We start from the raw sequence: 23,584 nt of genomic DNA, 5'->3' as shown, positions 1-23,584 counted from the left end.
TAGTCCGGGGCGGGGATGTTACCATTTCAATGCCGTCAACATAGTTGCATACAGAAGTGCTCCATGCACATTTTACAGCACTGTAATTTAGAGCACTTTTTATAGCACTATAAAGTTACAGAGCTTTTAAACATGACAGAAATGCAGTGTTCGGTGGGGGGGGGGGATGCTCTGAGCCTCCCTGCACTTCCTAGGCTAGGAGGCAGGTGGTGCTCCGCAGCTTTCCAGGGCTTCTCCACTGGTCAAAAATTTGACCAGCATACAGAAGTTACTTAAGGAGCTGTAAGTTGCTAAAGTGCTGTAAAATACAGCCCTTAAAATTTAATAATGGTTAATTTAAAGTGCTGTGCCCATTTTTGAAAGTGCTCTCACCAAAGGGATGTCCTGTATTCTGGGGATGTGTCAGTGGCCACCCTAGCCAGTGTGTACCTCCAAGTCACTTTGAGTTCACTATTTTCCTTCCCCACCAGCTCACCGGGGATATTTCAAGAAGAAGGTGAGAAAAATTCCCCAGTCATTTTCAACACTGAAGCAACTACTCAAGTTTTCTTCCTTGGTCTAGATTTCAGGATTGTTTGGGCCTTGATCGCCCTCTGAAATGTGAGAAGTACTGACTGTTGCTGCTTTTGTTTGTTGGGATTGCAGGGAAAGGAGAAAGGAGACTCCTCATTTCCTAAGGAGGCTTCAAAGCTAGACCTTTCCTCTCTGATGACCTCCGTTGCTCCCTGTGCTGGGCACTTTCTGTACTCCAGCTCAAGCTGGACACACGCTTGGTTGGTGACTTTCACCTTCGAAGGGTAACTGCTGGAGCCATTGTATTATGCAAGAAAAGTTTTGAAATGCATGTGGGGACAGCCACAGCCGGGATAATTAGACATTAATTAAATAAATAAATAAATAAATAAACAATCCATCAGTCGTACTGGCATAAAATATTGCTAGAGTCTATCTAATTAAACAGTTAAGAGCTGTGGAGTCTTTGAAATACCAGTTAATCTGACAAGCTGTGCAGTGGAGCCATGACAATTTCTAAGCTTTCTTCTCCCTACCAAAGGAGTGGGCTGCCAGGTGCAGGCAGCCTCAGCAGTTATCTTCTGAGCTGCACAGAAGGAAAATTGAGCTACTAATTTGTGAAGAGGGAAGGCAGGGGTGAAAGCTTTTTAGCAGCTTTGGGGCATCCTCTCCTGGGATTCCTGGGGCCCTCCAAAATCCAAAATCTCTCTCCATTATAAACCTAAACATAAACAGCTCTTCACAAGTGGCTTTATTAGCCACCGTAAAGACCACCACAACCAGAGTTGCCTCACAACAATACAGAAAGGGACTTCTGTAATAGGGATCTCTCTCCCTCCTCCTATTCTGGATGTGTATGGATACAACTGTGCATGCATGAATACATGCAAACAAATAAGAGGTATGTGTACACAGCCAGAGATCTTAATACTATCTTGTGCCTGGACTTTTGAATCAGTGAGGTGCTTAATTGAGAGTGTGCAGTACAGACCACCATATACAAGAAACCCATGGACCAACATACATATCTGAACAGAACCAGTAATCACCCTAAACACACCAAGAAAGCTGTACTATACAGCCAAACCCTCTGATACCACCAAATTTGCATGGAGAGCACCCACGATCGCCACCTCCCAAATCTCAAAAAGCCATCACTCAACAGGGACGCTCTTCCAGGGAGATAAATCACATTTTTGAAAGAGCCACCTGGATACCACGTGAAAAATTGCTGGAGTACAGAAGAACACCCCCACCCATGAATCGCACACTGCTGGTTATGACATATCACCCCTCCCCGGAACCTATACAGAAAATCCTCAAACAGTTGCGACCCATGCTAGAAGACGACCCAATGCTCAAAGAGCCTATCAGTAGGGTTACCATACGTCCGAGTTTTCCTGGACATGTCCTCTTTTTTGGCCCCTGTCCTCCTTTCTGGGTGGGTTTTAAAGTGCAAGCAAATGCCCGGGTTTTTCCTCTGCCTCTGGCTTTTTCCAGGCACTTCCAGCTTGGCTGCTTGGAGCTGGGAGCAGCAGGGCAGGGTAATTGGCTGTTGGGGGATCACATGCTCTGCGTGCACGCCCAGCAGCTGCTTGCAGGTAAGAGCCAGAAACACAGAGACAGTGTGTGTGTGTGTGTGTGTGTGTGTGCGCGCGCGCGCGCGCACGTGCAGTGGCGTGCAAGCAGCAGGCCTGGAGGGGCTTGGGGGGTGTTGGTCAGGAGTAAGGGGCATCGGCAGAGCTGGGGGAGTAGGGGCTGCAGGTCAGGAGCGCAGGACACTGGCAGGGCTGGGAGGCAGGGGACAGTGGGCCAGGAGTGAAGGCAGCAGCAGGACTGGGGGACTGTGGCTTAGGAGTGAGGGGCAGAGGTAGGGCATGGGCATATCACTGCTCCCCCTCCCCCCAATCATATACCCCTTCCCCCTCTCCTCTGCCCACCCACCCTGCAGGTGTCCTCTTTTTGGATACTGGTAATATGGTAACCCTAGTATGTACTTCACTTCATCAACCTACTGGATACAAAAAATCATGGACTAAATATAGACATTGGATTTATGACACATTGTAACCTATCTGACTCCCCAGGTCAACCCTCCACTTCTTAACAGCTATTCTCATTCCCTTCCCCACACCCTTTCTCCCAAAGAAACTTGTCTGCCAGTGTAATTCCATTGTAGTCAATGGGATTACTCATGGGCTAAAGGACAGGCGTGTATTTAAATGCCTTGCTGAATGGAGACATAGCCGTAAACTCTTCTGGCAGAGACTTTGTTATATTTCTGGCTCAATTCACTGTCTATTGTACATGTATACTTGTATTTCTATATTTATATATGCAGACAAGGTTCTTTGGGTAAATGTGATATCTTTTATTAGACCAACTAAATACATATATATTTAATCTCTATATATTTATATATTATTTCTTCAGACAGTCTGCATATTTATGTCCATGTTTTGACACTTGACTTTCCATTAATTTTATATGCACCTCTAGAAGTAACCTCCTGTATCTTTCTTTTGTTGACTTTTTCCCTCATTCTTTTTCATGACTGGCCTGTCTGCCTTCCTTCCTAAATACATAAAGAGACATGCTTGCACCATAGTGTGGGAAGTAGGGGGTAGGGGGAATAGGAGAAAACACATTTGTCTGAGAAGCAATGGCTCCAAGTCTACTGGCCAGGAAGGAACGAGGCACAAGGAGACCAAGGTGTGAATACAGGCCACTTCCAGTCAGGTTCCCTGTGGCCATGACAAACACAAGCAGGTTGTAAAAGGATGCCAGAATATGGAGCTAGAGAATACAAAGCAAGCCTTGCATGAACTGATTCTTTATAATCTACGGCATGGAAAAATGGTCACCACAGGCCTAGAAGTAATGGTTTTGGTTTGAACACATTCATTGAATCATAGACAATGAGCACTGGAACGACCCTCAGGAGGTCACATCTAGTCCAACCCCCTGCTCAAAGCAGGACCAGCACCAACTGCATCATCCCAGCCAAGGCTTTGGTCAGCCAGGTCTTAAAAATCTCCAAGGATGGAGACTCCACCACTTCTCCAGCTAAACCATTCCAGTGCTTTTCTTCCTTCCTAGTGAGGCAGTTCTTCCTAATAATCAACCTAAACTTCCCTTGCTGCAAGCTGAGCCCGTTGCTCCTTGTTCTGTCATCTGCCACCGCTGAGACCAGTCCACCTCCATCGTCTTTGCAACCCTCCTGCAGGGAGTTGAAGGCTGCTATTCAATCCTCTCTCAGGCTTCTCTTCTCCAGACTAAATGAGTCCAGTCCCCATGGCCTCTCCTCATAAGTCATGTCCCCCAACCCCTGAACTATTTCTGTTACCCTCCACTGGTCTCTCTCCAACTTGTCTACATCCTTTCTGCAGTGGGGGGCCCTAAACTGGACACAGGACTCCAGATGTGACCTCCCCAGGGCTGAATAGAGAAGACTCAATAGTGGAACTGCTGGCAATGCTCCTATTAATGCATGCCTTCCTGTTTGGTCTTCACCTGCTCTTCCTTGAACATAACTGTCACAGCAACCTAAAAGCTCTTGACAAAGGATGCCTTGTGAAAGGGACTGCTCAGGAAGTACAATGCTACTGGGAAGACACAAAGCCAGCTCACACGACTTTCATAGCATTAACAGGAAAGCCCCACTCCAGCAAGGCTTGCCCACCTTCTCTTGTTGCACACAGATTTCCTTAATTAGGAAATTAGGCAGTGAATCCACTCTGGAGGTGCTCCAGACTGGTGCTTTCAAGGACAGTGGAGACAGAGAGCTCGGGAACAGCTGAGAGGCACCCTCTGGGCAGCTTTTCCGCTTCATTGCATTTAGCATGAAAGTGAGTAGGAAGGGCATGCTCAAGGAGGAGTGCTCCTGAAAATGCTACGGAAGCAATGCAGACACACCCAAAGGCACTTTAGCTATCAAGAAACTCACTTCCCACCAACACTGCTAAAAGGAATAACTCAGGCTCAACGGTAAATTAGCAACCATAGGCCTGAACAAAGCTCTAGTACATTGTTTCACAGACGGAGGATCACCCAGAGGGTGTTACCAGGAAAAAAAGGGAAAGGTCTAGAGAACGCATGGAGGAAATGTCATCTGGTCGTTACATTCAAGGTAACAATGTCCTTAATGCATTCTGGATTGAGAAGGAAATTGCTCATATGATGTAATCTATATGAGCTCATATATACGACTAAGACTTCCTATTGCAAATATAGGAACCAGTAGCATTCTATGTTCTGGTCTGCCAGGAGGACCAACAAGGATTTACAATGCCTGAAATCCATCTAAAGAAAACACTGGCACCCTGAAAACATCCAGATTACATCCATCTTCCTTTACCCAATGCTGCCAGCCTCCTCTAGGCATGGTTGTTCTTCTTGGTGAAACGAATATAGGGCATCTCCCTTCACAAAACTCCCCCGCCCCCATGAAAAGCCTGACTAGCCGATAACAGCAAAGTTCCCAGTAGCAGTGCTAAGAAAATCTATTACAAGTGAGATGCCTTTTATTTTTTTAATACTCATGATATAAATATACTGGTATTTTTAATCATTCGGTTAAGATAAAATACACCTGTAAAAACAGCATTGAAAAATAAATTTGTCTCCATGTGAAAACTGAGACTTAAGTTAGCCAAATGTTTTAATGAGACACGCAGTCTCTGAATGTAGGTAGTGGAGATGGGGTATCTGAAGGGAAGTCCAGCTCATCAGTATGCAGTGGTAGTACTTGTTGATGTATGCTACCTTTAATAATTTATTATCTTGACTTACACTTTACACTTGAGTAGTCTTATCTTAACAGCAGCAAATACAGTCACAAGGCAAGGAGAAATAGCAATGGGCTGATGACACTAATTGTACTGTCTCGACGTGAATGAAAATTGCTAAACAGTAAACAAGATTAGTAGCCTAAAAATCATCTTAATTTAAATGTGAAGCTGCATTTATCTCATCTCAGCTGTAATTTTCCAAAAGTGCTTTTTAAAAAGAGTCTAAAGGGACCTTTTTCTTTTGTTTGTTTTATGGGGTTTAAACAGCATTGAAGCGTCCCCCCAAATGCTTTGTTCTTTTGATAAGATTTACATACAGTAATTTGCAGGTCAGCACTGAGAGACAAACTGGCTTCTTGATTTGCCAGAAATTTAATTCCTTAATATTCTTTTCTATTTTTTGCTTAACATTTCAATTGCCTATGGATAAGACAAGAAGGAGAAATAGGCTGGTTAAAATATAGGATATTTCATCCGGTTTGGGATTTGCAAGTACTCTCTGCTGAATTATAACATTCCTTTACTAGAATCATAAAGCAGCACAAAGGCATCATGAAAATAATTCTAAAACATTATTTAGCCTAGCTATTCTAATTAGCAACTAACAATGCCAAGACCCCCCGCCCTGTAACTAAGAGCTACTGTTGACAAGTTTAATTAAAAGAATCACAGAACAACAATCTTGATTTTGCTGCGTAGGTGCTTGCACATGTGTGTGTCCATGGAGAATAGGAGATGCTTCTAAGCACATACTTTTGAATTTTTTTTTGCTTTTTTTGACACCATGAAAAGCATCCATGCACACATCTATATTTTACCAAAACTCCTATTATCTTACTGCCACTTTCATAACGTCCATCACTGCCTGCAGTTATCAGGTGTATCACGGAAGGCAAAGCATCTAAAGTTTTAAATCCCCATCACATCCATTACTAAAAAAAGCCAACTGGAGGATATTGCAGTGATCATGCAAAATTTGGACCAATTAATTCTAAATTGCAGAAGGGGAGATTACCTGCGAGGTAACAAGGTGACACTATCCCTTTCCAACCCCCGCACCCAACCAAAAAAAAACAAACAAACCAGAAAAACCCCCAAACCTTCCCTATTTTATGCCTCATCACTGCCAGAAATAACAGTGACCAGTGACTGTAGCCATCTGCTATTGTGTCAGCCAGTGGGTATTATATTGGAAAATATCTTCAGTGACATGGAGCCCTGCAGACAGATTTCTTTGAGGTGCAAATTGGACCCTTTCTTGACATTTCAAGAAGAGCAGATGTCTGCTGGGAATTTTTTTCACACAGAGGGTGAGATCGAAAATGGTCTGTGCAAGTCTGAGTTCAGAGTCACGCACAGCATTAATACCAAATATTTAAAAATAAGTCACCCTCTTTTTTAAATTAAGTGGCTTTGACTTTCATAACAATGAGCTGGGGACTAATGGAAGTGGGAGGGGGAGGGGAGGGGGCAGGGACCACTGTATAATTAAGGCAACCCTAGCAAAATATGTGTGTTTGTCATTAGGATTTGCTGCTTCAGAGATCTTTGGAAGGAGAGGCTACTTGCAGTAGACTCCCAGTCCATCTTCAGGGTAGCAAGGAAGGCTAGTGCTAGATATACAAATTCACAGCTGTAAAGCGTCTCCTACAAAACGTCTTTATGGCCCCTTACTGCTCACAGCCAGACACTGGCTGGATATCTTCTTTTCTAGGAAATGCCCACCTCCAGAAACGGATCCGAGATTTTACAAAGGGGGTGAGGGGGAAGTTGCAAAGATCAGTGCTGCAGGGGTGGTTGCACCCCTGCTCCCAGCCTCCTCCCCCTCACCTCCCTACTGGGGTGGGCAGACCTTGTTGCAGGAGCAGCAGCCAGGGACCTAAGGAAGGTAAGAAGCCCACACCTCACCTCTCCCTTCCTCTCCATGCTCAGAGGCAGGTCCATTCCCCTCTCCATCCACTCACATTGCTCACTGGTGGTGTCTATACTGTCCTGGGGAGAAGGGGAGCTCTTGTCCCACTCCAGCCAGGCTGTACAGGGGTTGCACTCACCCATGATTGCAGCAGTGGAAGCAGGGCATGGTCCCCCTCCCTGTGTCTGCTTCCGGAGTGGTGGGAAACACCTGGGAAGAATAAGCAGGAAAAGGGAAGGTGCCTTTCTGGCCACTGCCAGGGTCCCAGGCTGAGCCCAGCTTCTGCACAACCCTGCTGGAGTAGGCAGAAACTTCCCTTGCCCCCAAGACAGCATGGATCCTAGTAGTGGTAGGTAGGGCATGGGGGGAGTGGGAGGGTAGAGGATGCAGGCCTTTAGGGCTCACTGGAACATTGATCAAAATATACACTGCTCACATAAAGGCTTTGCTAAAGCATTGACCAAAGTAGCCCTGATCAGCAAACCTGACCAATGCATGAACTCCTCACATCAACAAAACATGGCATGTGGGCCAGATCTGCATTCCTACCAACAGATGGGAGGAGGAGATGATGGTACAAGGTGTAGCATAGTCCAGAGCCAGGATGATAAGGCTGGCATGCAAACACCCAGGGCTGGGATGTGAAACAAGTCCATGGTACAGGATGGCTGGAGATGTTCAAGATACAAATGGACTAGACTAGGTAATTTGTTCGGATCATTGTCTAGAAGGAGAATTGGAAAGCAAGGGAACTTTGTAGTGGCCTAGGAGAGCCTGCATGGTGTTGTGCTGACTATCCTGGTGCAGGTACAAATGCCTGGTATGATATACTTGTGAGGTCAAAATGTGTTAAGGCTGTGCTTGTAGACAATAAACCTGGCCAAATCCTTGCCACCGAACTGAGCCTATGGTTGCTCTTTACGACAAGATTAGTACCAGGATTAGAAACATTTTGACTGGCCTCGTTTCGTTTCGAGGCTGTTTCAAGCCCTTCATTTCATTTTGATTTTGCTGTTTTGAGCTCGAAACGAGTTGAAAGAGCGTTGAAACAAAACAGCTGGCAACATTTTGCACAGCCCTACTGGCTGCGACTTTTGCTGTTACTGCAGTTCCTGAGACTGCGACACCAACATCACATCAATGACGCCTTACAGGGACAGCAGCAATGACTACCCCAATAACACCCAATGATGAAGGGTAGGGAAGGGGCTGTGCCTCTGAGCATGGCGGGGACAAGTGGAATTCTTACTATCCTTGGGACTTAAGTCCCTGGCTTCTGCTCCTATGGGATGGTCAGAAACAGGGGTGCACAACACTGCACCCCCTCTGGATCCACCCCTGCACACCTCCATGTTCCCTCCTCCCCAGGACAACGGTCCACAAGTGGGTTTGCACTGGGGACTGTTCCAGGCCCCATATAATTGACAGCAGTTTATACTTTCAAAGTCTCAGGCTGGCATTTAATATTGTTTAACATTTTTATTAATGGTGTAGTCACAGGAAAAGGGAGCATGAGATCCAATTTGCAGACAATGCAAAACTAGGAGAGGTAGCAAACCTTCATAGGTTAAGATTAAATTTCTGAGGGCCCTTGATAAATTAGAAAATGAGGCCATAGGCAACAAATTCAATAAAGGGAAACAAGGAAAAAAAAGCAACAAATCCACAAATACAGAACTGGAGAAAATCGCCCTTCCAACCCTTTGATTCAATGCATACCTTTCCCTACCACACTGACACATAAGGCCTCATCTATATTTCCTCCTATATGCTGTCAGTGGCAGAGGAAATTAGATACACAGTATCTGAAGGGCAGAACCCAGGCTTTCATTATAATGTAAATGCTTCCTTGTACTTGTTTAAGTGTGTCAGTCTTTATGTCCCTGGATGTAGCATTGTGTGTCTTGATTCTACGCTGATCTGCATTAATCTTCATTAGAAACCCAACTCTCATTATAACTGACAGTAGTGTATACTTTCAAGGTCCCAGGCTGGCATTTAGTATTGGACTCCAGCAAACTATGGAGGCATTGAGCTCTAAAAGTCAAAACCATCAAAGAACCTTTCACCAATTACTGCTCCCACATCTTTCACCTCTTCACACTTACGTTTAAACCCATCATGACTCCCTGACATTCATCAGATGTGAGAAAAACAGACTTGGTTTTCTACTTCGACTTCCTTAAATACAGGCCTCCTTTGCACACAGGTCAATGGCTCACAGCCTTGCCCATACGTGACTCTTACTCTGGCAAGAGGCACTGATTCTAACATTGCTCGTTCAAGTCTAAAACAGAGGTGCTGACAAATTGTGGAGGAGGGCAGGATCCTGACATCAGACTACACTGAGGTTTGGACCAAAGACTGCACCTACCCATTCACAAACAAGGTTTGGTGATATCATTGATCAGTGCAGAAGAGAGCTTCCTCTGTGGAAATTGTCTGACCCTTTTTGCCAGCAAGAAAATGCTCCACTCTGCTGCAAATATAATGCACACACGTGCCAGTGTATCAGTAAATTACCAAAACTTATTCCCTACCTAGGTTTGGTTTTATTTATAGAGGATCTCAAAAGGTAACAGTACAAAACGCCATATTTTCAGGATTTCTCCCCAAGGACTATTCAGCCTACACTCTCCCACTGCCCTTCTGTCTGCTTAGATAAAACCACATGTATCAATGAGTAGGTAGAACACATTTTTCAGCAGGGTTCAATCCTGGTAACACAAGTGTGCTGATTTTTCTTTTAAGGGAAACTACTACCAACACGCTATATAGAATAAGAATCCTCTTTTAATAATGTCACTAAAATCATGATTCCCTGAATACAGCTACCTAAAATACTCTGGGTAAACTTAAAAAAAAAATGCTGTTTATAAACAGAAATATTGGTGAATGTTTTTACCAGCATGGGTATTATTGTATATCAGATTCACCATCAAGGTCTCTAAGTACTTGAATAATTCTGAAATCCTGTTCTGCATATTCTGTGGGAAAATCTGAACACGTTAATTTCTTCCCGTTTGTCTACAAGAAATGATACTTTACGTTTTCTCCAGTCTTATCTCTCTCTCTCCCTTTTCTCCCATAATTCTTTCTTAATAATAGTTATTTTGTGAACGGCTTCCTTTGAAAGATGTAGCTAGTTGCCTTTTTACCACCCTTCCACAACTTATTTTAAAGGCAAACTCAATGGCAAATCAAGCACTTGACTCATCTCACTGATAGGCATGAAGTGCCTTATTAAGACATTTAATTCAGCATACAAGATCTCCAATTGACCTTCATCTGTACTTGAAACAGATGAGGTACTGAGAGTTCATAGAAGGGTAAAAAGAGAAGCTTGAGAAAAAAGGAGACACCCTTTCACCTCTCAACAAACGAATGAGTGATGGCAAATGTCCTGGATCACTGATTACCATTTTCTTCTGGCCCAAGTCAGACAGCCTGAGAAGAAGTGATTTGCCAGGTTTACATTTGCAGCGCCATTTGTGGGGATTAATATTTTAAAAGGCAACTACGCTTAGCAATACAAGCTTCTGTGTATTAATCTCACATGATCCAGTTTTTCTGTTGTGATCATGCTGTCCCTTAAGTATGGTGTGCCTACTGATTCCATCACAGAAATGCCTCCCTGAAGTTTAATTACCACGGTGAGTGGACTGGGTGCGGACAAAATATTAATATCTCCATTTTCCAGGTGAGGAACTGGCATACACAGAGATTATCTACACAGTCCCTGGCACTCCTGGGGAACGGCACTGTGCGATGTGCCCACCTGCCTACTCCAGTTTGCATGGAGGAGACACGAGGCACTTTCTGCAACCACTCTCAAACATGCCAGACAGGTTGCTCAAAAGAGGTGTCCCCAGAGAAACTTCACTGAATTACTCCCTGGGCTGGCATGTGTGAGTGGGCACAGGTAGGACTGGTTCGGGACAGGTAGGGACAGGTAGGGGATGTGACAGATATCTTTCCTGTCCCAATTCACACAGGAAGCCAGAGACTGAACCAGTGTCTAGATACATGTTCCTTGCAATCCATTCCCTTAAGTGGAAGATGGCACATAATTTCATGCCTTATTAACATACCTCCAATAACTTATGTAACAGAGACGGCTGATGTTATTTTCCCCAGGAACCCACTGGCGGCTGACTTCACCTGTAAAACTGATTAGGCTGTACCAGGGAAATGGGATGCTCTGGTTTCACCTGATAGGCTAGGGGCAGTTGGATTAATGACAATGTTTCTGATGTACTTCTCATTGTTATAAACTGCCACTATTATCTTTAATGTTGTTTAACGTGACACTGCAGTGCATCAGAGCCTCAAATGGAAGATATAGACAACAGGTGTAGACACTAAACGAGAATAATCTCGGTGTTTGTTACCGAGTGGAGGGCGCTGTTACAGGATCTGTTACATACAGCAGTACAGCAGCACTGTACCTAGATTCCTGGTGGCCCCGGGTGAACTTTTAGTATCGGGCCCCCCTTCGGCAAAGACAATGATAATAATAATTTTTAAGTTACCATATTCGGGCCCCCTTTCTGTCTGGGCCCCAGGTGGCTGCCCGGTTTGCCAATGCCTGTGTCCAGCCTTGCTGTACAGATTCACTTATACTATGATGGCTTGTTTCAGTCAGAAGAGAGGAAGTTGATAAATAAGAAAAGATCAAGATCAAGGGATGGCCTTCTAGTAATACATGACCTTGAGGTAACTACAATTATCATTGATTCTGAGCTGAGAGATGTCAATGGATGAGCCTCTGTTGCTGGTTTGCCCGGGCATCTGATTTTCACTGGTACCAGGTAATTTCCATAGCACCCTTGGAGAGATGCAGGATGTGCTAGCCCAAAACCATCCCAGATGAAAAAAAAGGACCTATCCAGCACTTTCTTGAAAGCCAATTTGTTCCATAGTAGAGCTAGGAAGGTTTTTGCTTTCCCCTGAGATCTCATGCACGTTTGTTTAAGTCCATTAGGGTATATCTTGCCCCCTCTAGCATGGAGGAGTGATGTTCCTCCATCTTCTTTCTGGTGGCCTTACCAATATTTAATAACTGCTATCACATTTCCCCCAGCCTCTACCACTCCCTACCCCATAATCTCTTTTTCTCCAAATTAAATGTTCCTATATTTCCCTCAACCTTTCCTTGTATAGCTTTCAGTCTGACTCACTTTATCATCTTCATCTCTCCCATATGGACCCTTTCCAGTATGTCTACCTCCTTCTCAAAAGACAGTGCACAGAACTGGACACAGTGCTTCAGCTGAAACCTAGCCAGCACTGCTACTGCCTGGCCAATTTCCCCCCATCCTGTATATGCATTTGTTTTTTCTTCTCTAAGTATAGCACCTTGCATTTGTCTTTCCTAAGTTTGCCATCCATAGCCCAACTTTCCAATTCATCAAGATCCCTCTGAAATGTAATCCTATCATCCAAAGCTGTTTGCAACCTTTTCCAGTTTTGAGTTGTCTGAAAATCTGATCAGTGTACTCTCTATCCCTGCATCCGAGCTGTTAATAAAAATGTTAAACAGCACTGGACCCAGAAAAGACCCCTGTGAAAGCCGAGTTGAGACCTCATGCCATTCTGATATCGATCCATTTATAGTTACTCTGTGCTTGTGGTTATTCAAGCAATTATGTATCTGCCTGGTGGTAATTGTATACAGTCCACACTTCTCCAGTTTACTTATAAGAATGGCATATAGGATAGTGTCAAATGCTTTATTAAATCCCAGGTTTATTATGTCCATCACATTCCCCTTAGCCACCAAAATTGCACCCCATCAAAAAAGGAAATCAAATTGATTTGGCATGGCTTGTTCTTAACAAATCCATTTTGGATGCTTATGATTATCCCTCATTTTCCAGATATTTATAAAATGATTGTTTTATAAATGGTCTAATAAACTCATAGGAATTGAATCAGACTAACTGGCCTATAATTCCCTGGGTTTTCTTTCTTTTCCCAATTTTATTAAGATGGGCATTATTTTAGCCATTCCCCAGGTATCTAAGACCTCAACACATTTATGCTTCCAACACATGATATTATTAACTCCAGCCTGAATGTTCTCTCTAACCTTGATAGCACGCTCTGACAAACTGCTCTACTGTTATTACACTTCAATAGAAAGGTTATATTTTCTGAAGATATATCAGTTTTATTGCCCAGTCTCAGATCGCCATGGCCGGTTGGGGGCACCCCCACTGAAAGCAATTCTTCTGAGACTGAACAATGAACCAGTTCAAAAAGTTCCGACCCCCTACACATTGCAATCAAACCTTTGAAAAAGGCAGACTTAGAGCACAAAGGAGAACTAAATATGTACATGAAACGTGAAATGCTATTTTTTTTTCAATCAGAGAAAACAAACAAGCAAAAAAGAGCCTTCCCTTATCCTTCCCCGTGCAGCCATCATCAATAATACCACTTTTATCCCAAAAGCCTAGTTCGCGAACTCAGTGCCATCTTAGTTTTTTCTTGTGTGCTCCACACCCACCCCAGATGTATTCAGGCAACCACTAGATACTTTGGTCCTTTTCTACCGCCTCTTTAAGAATTATCCTGCACATTCCATATAATATGGCACATCTAAACTCTAATATGAAAATACTTCTTCTCTTTGCAACCCTAGGCACTTAGCAACTCATGATAGAACGGTCTCCCATAACTAATGCATAAACAGCCATAACCTGAAATATGACAAAGCCCTTTCCAAATTGCTCTTCTTCCACAAAACCTACTAACAGGCCACCCACAGAAGGGGTTTTATTTTTAAAAAGGAAGATGTACTCTTTAAAAAAAACAAACCCTCAAACATTTTTGTTTCTAGGCCAAGAATCCAACTTTACTTTTCTGGTCCATAGAGAGGTCACCTGTGTGCCAGAGTAATCTGAGGATGGTATTTAACGAAGGACTACCCAGCCTTCAGCCACTGTAAACTTATATAGCTCTACTAAAATCAGTGGAGTTGCACCGATGTAAGCTAGCTGAGGATCTGAGCAGCTGTACTAAGACCTTATCATTCTGATTTCACAGATTTCATAGACATTAGGGCTGGAAAGGACCTCGGAAAATCATCCAGTCCAGCCCCCTGCCCCAGGGGCAAAAAGTCAGCAGGGGTCATAGGATCCCAGCAAGATAAATATCCAATTTTCTCTTGAAGGCGTTCAAAGTAGGTGCTTGAACCACAAAGCTGGCAAGTCAGTCAGCAATACAGAAGTCCTCGACTTCAGGAAAGCTGACTTTCACAAGCTCAGGAGGCTTGTCAATGGACCAAATGGACCAAAACCCAAAGGGGAGGGGAGTTCAGGATGAGTGGCTGCTTCTCAAGGGAGTGATCCTGGATGCACAAGCTAAGGGTATTCGGTCTTGGAGGAAAGGCAGAAAAGGGCACAGCAGCCCCCTTGGCTCTGCAGAGGACTAGTGGATCTCCTGCATCTAAAAAGAAAGACCTAAAAAGGATGGAGAACTGGATCCACCTCCAAGGAAGAATATTCTGCAGTGGTCCAGACCTGCAGGGAGTGAACAAGGAAAACCAAGGCTGCGATGGAACTCCAACTAGCTACAAGTATCAAGGACAATAAAAAGTCCCTTTTTTTAGATATTTGGGGAGCTGGAGGAAAAGCAAGGGGAAAATCGGACTCTTGCTAAATCAGATGGGTCAACTGACAACTGATGCCCAGGAAAATGTCAACTTGCTAAATGGGTACTCTGCATCAGTTTTTCACCAGTCCAAAGGGCCGCCTCTGCCCATTATGGGACAGGGAGGCCTGAATGAGGGTGACCCCTTACCCTCCATCAATGCTGACCTTGTGAAGGAACACCTTGAGAGGTTGGACAACTTCAAGTCAGCCGGCCCTGACAGTTTACACCCCAAGGTACTCAAGGAGCTGGCAAGCATCATAGCTCAGCCCCTGGCACAGATCTTCAAAAACTCCTCGCGCTCTGGTAAAGTGCCCGAAGACTGGAAGAAACTCAATGTGGTGCCCATCTTCAAGAAAGGGAGGAAAGTGGATACAGCAAACTACAGGCCCATCAGCCTGACCTCTACCCTGGGGAAGATCTTACAAAAATCATCAAAGAGACCATTCTTAACAGACTGGCAGCATCCTGAGGGATAGCCAGAATGGGTTTGTTGTGGGTAGGTCTTGCTTGACTAATCTTATTTCCTTTTATGACCAGATGACCTATCACCTGGACAATGGAGAGGAGATTGATGTCATATAACTTGACTTTAAAAAAGCCAAGTATCCCATGATCTGGTATCCCATAATCACCTCCTAGCAAAACTGGCCAACTGTGGCCTTGGCTTCACCACGATCCGCTGGCTGGGGAAGTGGCTCCGTGGTGAGATCCAGAGAGTGGTGGTTGATGGAAGTCAATTGTCACGCTGCGCTGTAACCAGTGGGGTCCCTCAAGGCTCTGTCCTTCAGCCAACACTATTCAACATCTTCATTAATGATGTGGAGATTGGTGTCAGAAGCAGACTGGCCAAGTTTGCCGATGCCACCAAACTCTGGGGTAAAGTGTCTGTACTTGAGGACAGGAGAGCGATCCAGGCTGACCTTGACAGGCTCAGAAAATGGGCAGAGGAGAACCTGATGGTATTTAACATCGAAAAATGCAAGGTTCTCCACCTTGGAAAGAAAAACCCACAGCATGCTTATAGGTTCAGCAGTGCTATGCTGGCTAACACTATGGATGAAAGGGACTTGGGGGTCATGATTGACCACAAGATCAACATGAACCTTCAATGTGATGCTTTGGCTAATAAAGCGAGCAAAACACTGGCTTGCATCCATAGATACTTCTCAAGCAAATCCCAGGATGTCATTCTGCCATTGCCAGAGATCAGGAAAACAGACCTTATGATGAGAGGCTGAGAGTCATGGGACTCTTCAGCCTGGAAAAGCGCAGGCTCAGGGGTGATCTGGTGGCCGCCTATAAGTTTACCGGGAGTGCTCACCAGGATCTGGGGATGTTGATGGGTAAGAACAAAAGGTTCTTATTTCTTACAAGGATATTAATAAAAAGGGATGAAACTGAATGTTTCAATCAGGTACCTGCAACCCAGAAAAGTCAGAAAAGAAAGAAGCAAGACACAAACAAGAACACACTGATCCTACAATAAAGCCAGAATCTTCCTTTGGGAGTTATTGATGTACTTACTAAGTAATGGACACTCACGGAGCAGCATGCAACCTTGATTTGAGCTATTCAAACAAAACCTGTGGGGAAACTCCCAGAAGAACAACTAAGAAACTAATCTAACTCAAACTCACTCAGCTTACACTGCTAATGTGCACCACTGTATAAAGTGGCTGACGTCACAGAAGTCACAGAGACAATCCCCCTTCCAACTCACAAATTCCCAAGTTATAATAGAACTACTCAATTCTTCCATCTAGTTTTTCTGCCCCACTTATTACCAGGATGTAGAAATTTACCCTAAATGAGTAGCTGACAAGTCCCAAACAAAGAGGAATCTTCATATAACCAATGGCCAAGTTCATATGTTGACCAGGATTCGGAGCTTTCTGCAAAACCTATCTGATGGGGGCATACAGGAGCAATGAGAGGATGTGCTATGCATTTCGCATGTTCCCCAGACAGTTCGGTTGCACCTGGTGACCCAGGACTGCTTAAAATTATAGCAGTTGCCATTTCAGGCCCTGAACAATCAATATATATTCTGTGGATAATAAAGCCAAACCTAAGAAAATGGCCTTAAAAAGATAGGAGCTTTATTTCTTTTCTATGCTAGTTGAAGCTGTCCATGAACTCATGCAGACATCCATGCACACATAAGAATAGCCCAATCATTAAGCAGGACAGCCCCTGGGATGCAAGTGGCTAAGCTTTCCCAGCCCCAGGGCTGTGCTGAGAATGAATACAGGCATTGGTTAGGACGGGTTAATTAATTTTAGATTGGGTTATCCCAGGTTGATCCAAAGTTAGTTTACCTCTGAGTGGGAGATAGAGCACCATTTTGAGCACTGCCAAAGCCCTGCTAATGGCCTGTCTGCTTGGCCATTTAGATCAATCTAGCCTTGGTTAGTTTGATCTAAATGTAAGGCATGTACATATCCAAAGTGTTCTTGGTAACTAATAATATCCCTATTTTGACCACATTTTAATTTGGCTTGTAACCTTTCGCATATCTAAATCCCACCCTCCATAATATCAGACTGAAAGAAAGCAGGACAACAGCAGAGAGAAAGAGAAAATAAATACATATCAAGGTAATAAAGAGGGGGAAAAGGGGGGGAAACAGTTTCACAACTACCCCTTCGTTCCAACACACCCAGATAATGATTATACCCAAGATTAATTAGGTTATCAAAATTTTCCTTGTCTAACATAATAAAAATCAAAGTGTTCATATTTATTCTTCTGTATACCTCTATATACTCTTGTGTCTATAAAATAGGGATCCCCGTGGCTATACAGGCAGTCTTCGACTTACAACATTTTGAGATACAACATTTCACACTTACATGCAATATTTATAAATTGACACCTTGCTTCAACTTTCTGACATCAGTTTTGCCTTTACAACGCTTGTTCCGATGCAATGCCACGACAGCAAACAAGTTTGCTGCGTTGCCCATCCCCCTGGACCACATCTGTCCAAACGTCCTTGGACACTTCCTTTAAGAAAGCAGACAAGCCTCCAGAGAAACCTGCAGCCAAGACTCCTGACAAGTAAGGGTGTGCAAAAAGCACCGTTTCATTTTGACTTCCATTTTGCTGTTTTGACGGGACAGTGTTTCGTTTTGAGTTTTGTTTAGTTTTGAAACCACTGTTTGATTTCGTTTCGTCAAAAGTGTTTCGCTGTTTCACCAATAGGCTGTAATGGGGAAGCATGAAAATACTTATAACCTCGTCAGTTTCTGCCTGATTTGGATGAAACTTGCAGCGATGGGAGGCCCTGCTGAGGTAATGAAGCCTGCCAGCTTTCAAGGAGATAGGCACAGGGGTTTCTAGAAACTGCACCTCAGGCTGCTGACAAGCACAACTTGTGACATGGGTAACAGAAAGCAGGCCAGTTCAAACAAGGCTGCCTTTTATGCTGTTTTTCTCTCCTTCCCCCAGAGCACTGGGATTGGAAGGGACCTCAGAGAAGGATGCCTGTCACTGGCCAGCTACACAGTCAATATGAGAGCAGTCCTTCCCGCCCCCGCCCCCCTGTTTCCCTGCAGGCAAGCCCAGCTTGAGCTTTGAAACTTGAAACATTTTGAAACTTTTGAGACATTTCAACTGGCCTCATTTCATTTTGAGGTTGTTTCAAAGCCCTTCACTTCATTTCAATATTGCTGTTTTGAGCTCAAAAGGAGTCGAAACAGTGTCAAGATGAAAGCCAGCAAAATTTTGCACAGCCCTACTGAGAAGACTCCAGCCAAGAACCCTTCAAAAATTCCAACCAAACACCATTCAAAAAGTTCAGCAAAGTCACCTCAAAGAAGTCCTTCCAAATCAAAATGATTGCTATTTACAATATAAATACATTAATGCAGCTATGTTACTCATCTATACTTGACTGAGTAAAAAATTTTGGGTTATTTTTGGTGAAAATAGGGTATCAGGCCTTGGTTCAGGAACCAATTTATAACACTGTTTCCTATGGGAAAAACGGTTCCAAGTTACAACGTTTCAACTTAAGACATAGTTTTCAGGAACCAATTGTGTCATAAGGCTGAGGACCGCCTGTATGCATTTCAATTTCACTTGTGACTTTCTTTTTTCATTTGGCTCATCCAACTAGAATTAGTTTACTCCTGGTTTACATCTGTGCTATAGCAATGAGATTCAAAGAGACTTTCAGCTAATGATGAGCAGAAGGGAAGGGTGCATGTTGGGAATTGCAACTCTATGTTGTAGTCTTTTACTCAAGCTTTTTTCCTAGTTAATAAAATAAAGCCTCAAGTTCCTCACAAACATTGATATATTGACTTTCACAAGTCCCAGAGAGATAGGAAAGAAAGTAATCCACTCCCACAGAAAATTATGGAGGTGGAGGAATAGGAAAAGATCAAAGCCCATTGTAGGATGAACAAAAATTTAAAAGTCCAGTTTTTTCTGTGGGACTGGAGTACCAAGACTTTTCACAGAAGTGGTTAGCCATGTTGGTCTGAAATCTGACAGAATGGAGGGCAGGGTGGCATCTTTGACGGTAACTGGTTGAGAGGCATGAGCTTTCATGGGCAACAACCTACTTTGTCAGGTTACTTGGGTCTCTTGAATTCCATTTCCTAAATTTGTCCGGCTTTCATATTTGAATACTTTTTCCACTGATCAGATTTCTACTTCTTTGCATCCCAGAGCTCAAGAGTGAGCTGGGTCAAAGCAGCAATATGTGTATCGCTGAACTGCTCTGAATTAAAATGAACTGCTCATTTGTATCATAGGTGCTATATTCCAAATTCTACAATAGGTTTTTTTCTCCCCTGAAGAAAGCTCTCAGAGTTTCAATCCTGCTTTTTTAGCACAATGACAAATGGAAGTTTGTAGGTCAGCACAAATTTGTTACAATGCATTCATAGCCTTATTTCAGGCATACCCAAAGCGTAGGTTGAGGGCTAAATGTGCCTCTGATTTGTGACATGCTAGATGTGAAAGTGTAAGACTAATGAATCTAACAAATTGGAGGATGAGCACACTACTTCTCTCGAGTGGTTCTGTACAAGCTTTGGCATACCTTTGTTGTTGATGTTTATATAATCACCAGTGAACTCAACGCAAGCTATTTCTACTCCTGATACAAGTCTACACAAATATTACAATAATAATAAAGCATGATTCATTTTGATACACCTACGATGATCTCACGATCTGCGCTGCTAAATGTGGGTGGATCTATACCTTTTGACAAAATGAATTATATTGTTTAACATCCACCTTCTTCATTAAGCATGAGCTAACATCGTGCTCAGGCAAAAAAAGAAACATATGCAGCACTATTTTCAGTAGACGTAGATATCATAAATGTTAAAAGTCTTAAAAATCTCACTGATGTATCCATGTAATGTTTTAACTTAGGAACAGGAATCCTGGCAAGGCCTAATACTCACATCACTTCTGTAAAAAATAAGAATTAAAATAATAATATTAATAAAAAGCAGCAGTAGTCTATTTCTGTGCAAAGTATAATAGACAGAGCAAATAGGAAAATGAGTTATAGCCTAGCTTCTTACATTCTGGCAGCAGTTTGTTACACAGTGAAAATGAAACTTAACAAATTATTCTTTGGTCAGCGATATCTCCAACTGTGTCCAATTTTTGAGAACCACACACACACACACACACACGCTAAAAAAAACAAACAACAAAAACCACTCCTTCCTCCCACATTATAACTTAGGAAGATTTTCTGGCACTTTTCAGAGACAACAGATGTAAAACTACCAACATTTCTGATAATGCTGGGAAGACCTCAAGCAGTAAATATCCCGACTTGCTGCCAACTATTCTGTTTCTCAGCTGTGCTATACATAATATATATATGCATGCACACAGTTGAGACTTTTGCATGAACATTTAGACAGAATTATGAATAAATATCCATTCATTTGAAACTACATTATTTTTGAATGATAAATTGATGGGGTTATTAAATGTTGACATTAGAAAGAAAAGGAATCTGTCATTAATGATAAAAAAACAGGGCATCAAACAGTTCTATTCTGCCCTGTGTTGCCCATTATCCAAACATGGGGTCCAGAAACCATCCATCAATCATTCATAATATGCACCACGACTTCATAGTGATCCCTGCCTATGACCAACAAGCCACCTTCCAGTCAACCATCAAAGACAGCACTTCCTCGTATCATAGAATCATAGAGTCAATAAATCGGGAGGGACCTAGACAGATTATCCAGTCCGACCCCCTGCCATGGGCAGGAAGGAGCACTGGGAGTGGCAGGGGTCATAAGACTCCAGCCAGGTGCCTATCCAGTCTTCTCTTGAAGATCTCCAGGGAAGGTGAGAGCACCACCTCTCTGGGAAGCCTACTCCAGGCTCTGGCCACCCTTACCGTGAAGTAGTTTTTCCTAATATCTAACCTAAATCTATCCTCCCTCAGCTTGTGGCCATTGTTCCTAGTGACTGCAAGGGGGGCTCTGGTAAACAGACTCTCCCCGAGTCCCTGCTCTTCCAACCTTCCCTATTTCAGTTTATCACTGTGATAAAAAATCAATATTAGCTATTTTTCAAACTGAAGTCACAAGTTCTGTCAACTATACCAGAGGAGCTTTTAAGTTCCCTGAACCCTATCTGGTTTCATAAAATATACTATCTTTGCTCCCTTCACCGATGAATTTGTAACTTTTGTAAACTGTAGCCATTGATCTTTTTGAATGACTATGCGTATTTAAAGAGTAGAAAAATCCATGGATTTCAGCTATATTTCTCCAGGCCACTCAGAAGGCATTGGGCTTATATTTTTCTCAAAGAACTTTAAATTCTATAAAACCTAAAACGAAGGATACATAGATCAATTTTACAATAGAAATGGACACACACAGCATAACATCTATTCAAGCATACACCATTCAATAAAAAGTTTAAAGTTATGCTCATGTAGGGCTCATTAAGAGCCTGTTAGTTTAGAAGTAACCTTTCACCAGTAGACTCTCTAAGATTCACAGATGTAAGCAAGCTAGCCTTGGGTGGGTCAGCAGTATTATAAACTCTCTAAGACCTGTCAAAGGGCACATGCACATGTTTGTGGGATCCAATCTATGATCACACAGCTTATTTCAAGCCACATGTTCAAAGAGCATGTCCTCACTTGCAAAGATATTTGCTGGTGCTGGGAGTCACATACAGGTAACGTAATCCATGCTGGGGTAGGGGGACAGGCAAGTGGGAGTGGAAGGGACTAGCAGGTCTGGGGGGAAGTGTTGCCTGTCCAAGGATGGAGGGTAGAAGAGTTAAAAATAGTATGTTGGGGCTTGGAGTAGGAAAAGTGCAGCCCTGGGGCTGGGGCAAGTGGCATGTACACATGTTCAGTTAGATCAGGCACAGGTTAGCCCGATCTATGTAGTGCACTTCCTTAAGTGAACTAAGTTAGATTGGGCCAGCCTTCTCTTGCCTGATCTAAACTTCCCAAACATATATACAGTTTGGCACTTAGACTGACCTATGCCTCCCTAGGATGATCTAAGTTTATTCAAAATATCTATACATTTTTTAGGGGACATAGGTGGTAAGTGCACTTCATAAAGTAAATGATCCCGATTTGCAAATTCCGCCCCCAATTTTTCCTCCTGTGTTAAAAGTGCCTTCACTTGTTTAAGAAATACATCCTTACAAACACATTGGGCACAGCTACACATTCATTAATGTGTTTTTGCTAATGTGCATTATATTTAGTACCTCCATTGTGAGGTACTAGAACAAGGTGCATTAGCCTATTTCAATGTGCATTAGCAAAAGCACACCTTTTCTGTGGCACTGTAATGAGCATTAAAATAGGCTAATGTGCATTAAAGCACACATGTAGGCAAGCTCATTTTCTACCAAAACACAACACATGCTCAAGGATTTCAGGCACAAAAGTATTTATTTATGGCAGCTACTGCCAGGAAACTCTAGAGTATAAAGGGCTCTCTACTTGAAGTAGACTGTGACATCAGGCACAGACCACAGCAAAAACACAACTGAACTTATAAGGAGTATCACCAGGAAGCATTATGACTCAAAGATGTATTGCTGTATAATTCTTCCCCTGCTTCCATTTGCTCCTGAGAGGTATTACTTTACTACTGGCTTGTACCAAGAACAAATTATTGCCCAGGGGCTAAATAGTATGAAGCTTAGACTTCTCTAACCCCTTGCTTTTCTCCAGCTAACTCTTATTTTGACCTGAAGAGGGAATGACCATACAAGAAGTCCTTCTTATTTCTACTCATGTGGACCCAAGATCTAGGTATCTTGGATAACAAGTGTAATGTAAGGATTAGGTCTCACTCATTCTTTCTCCCATGCATGTACACTTAGGGCCAGATCATATTTAATCTATTAGACACGTAAGTGGGCTTAGGCACATAATTTTGATTCTGTTTCACCCATCTTGAGTCAGTGAAAAACAGTTAACACAATGCTCATGAAAGGAAAGATGTTCCTGAGCTTATCCACAAAGCCACTTCCTTCTCCTCATTCAAAATGTTTTGAAAGTCCAATCTCTACTCTGCCATCCCTGGAGAGAACAGATGGCTTGTACTGCCAAACTGAAATAGTAAGAGAGAATAATTTACATATCCTATTTGAGAAAGTAGGGTGGGGGGGCAGAGAATGGGGGGCCGGGAAGGAGCCGGGAAAGGGGGACATGTTAACTATATTTTACCAAGAT

The 23,584-nt window shown here is 43.1% G+C and overlaps 1 protein-coding gene and 1 long non-coding RNA gene across 3 annotated transcripts in view; both read right to left on the bottom strand.

Annotated features, from left to right (window-relative positions):
• CTNNA2 (catenin alpha 2) overlaps nt 1–23,584 on the bottom strand; it is an 870,740-nt gene that overhangs the window by 358,246 nt on the left and 488,910 nt on the right. The gene's annotated exons all lie outside the window — the stretch shown is intronic.
• LOC109322113 lies at nt 11,741–15,002 on the bottom strand. The gene is made up of 3 exons (XR_002104314.1): nt 14,992–15,002; nt 12,476–12,481; nt 11,741–11,818 (listed from the first exon to the last, which is right to left on the bottom strand). It is a non-coding gene; the product is annotated as an uncharacterized LOC109322113 (long non-coding RNA).

This window comes from Crocodylus porosus, unplaced genomic scaffold, assembly GCF_001723895.1.
Source record: "Crocodylus porosus isolate Cpor-Errol unplaced genomic scaffold, CroPor_comp1, whole genome shotgun sequence".
Taxonomy (NCBI): Eukaryota; Metazoa; Chordata; order Crocodylia; family Crocodylidae; genus Crocodylus; species Crocodylus porosus.
This window is presented reverse-complemented; position numbering and strand designations above follow the sequence as displayed.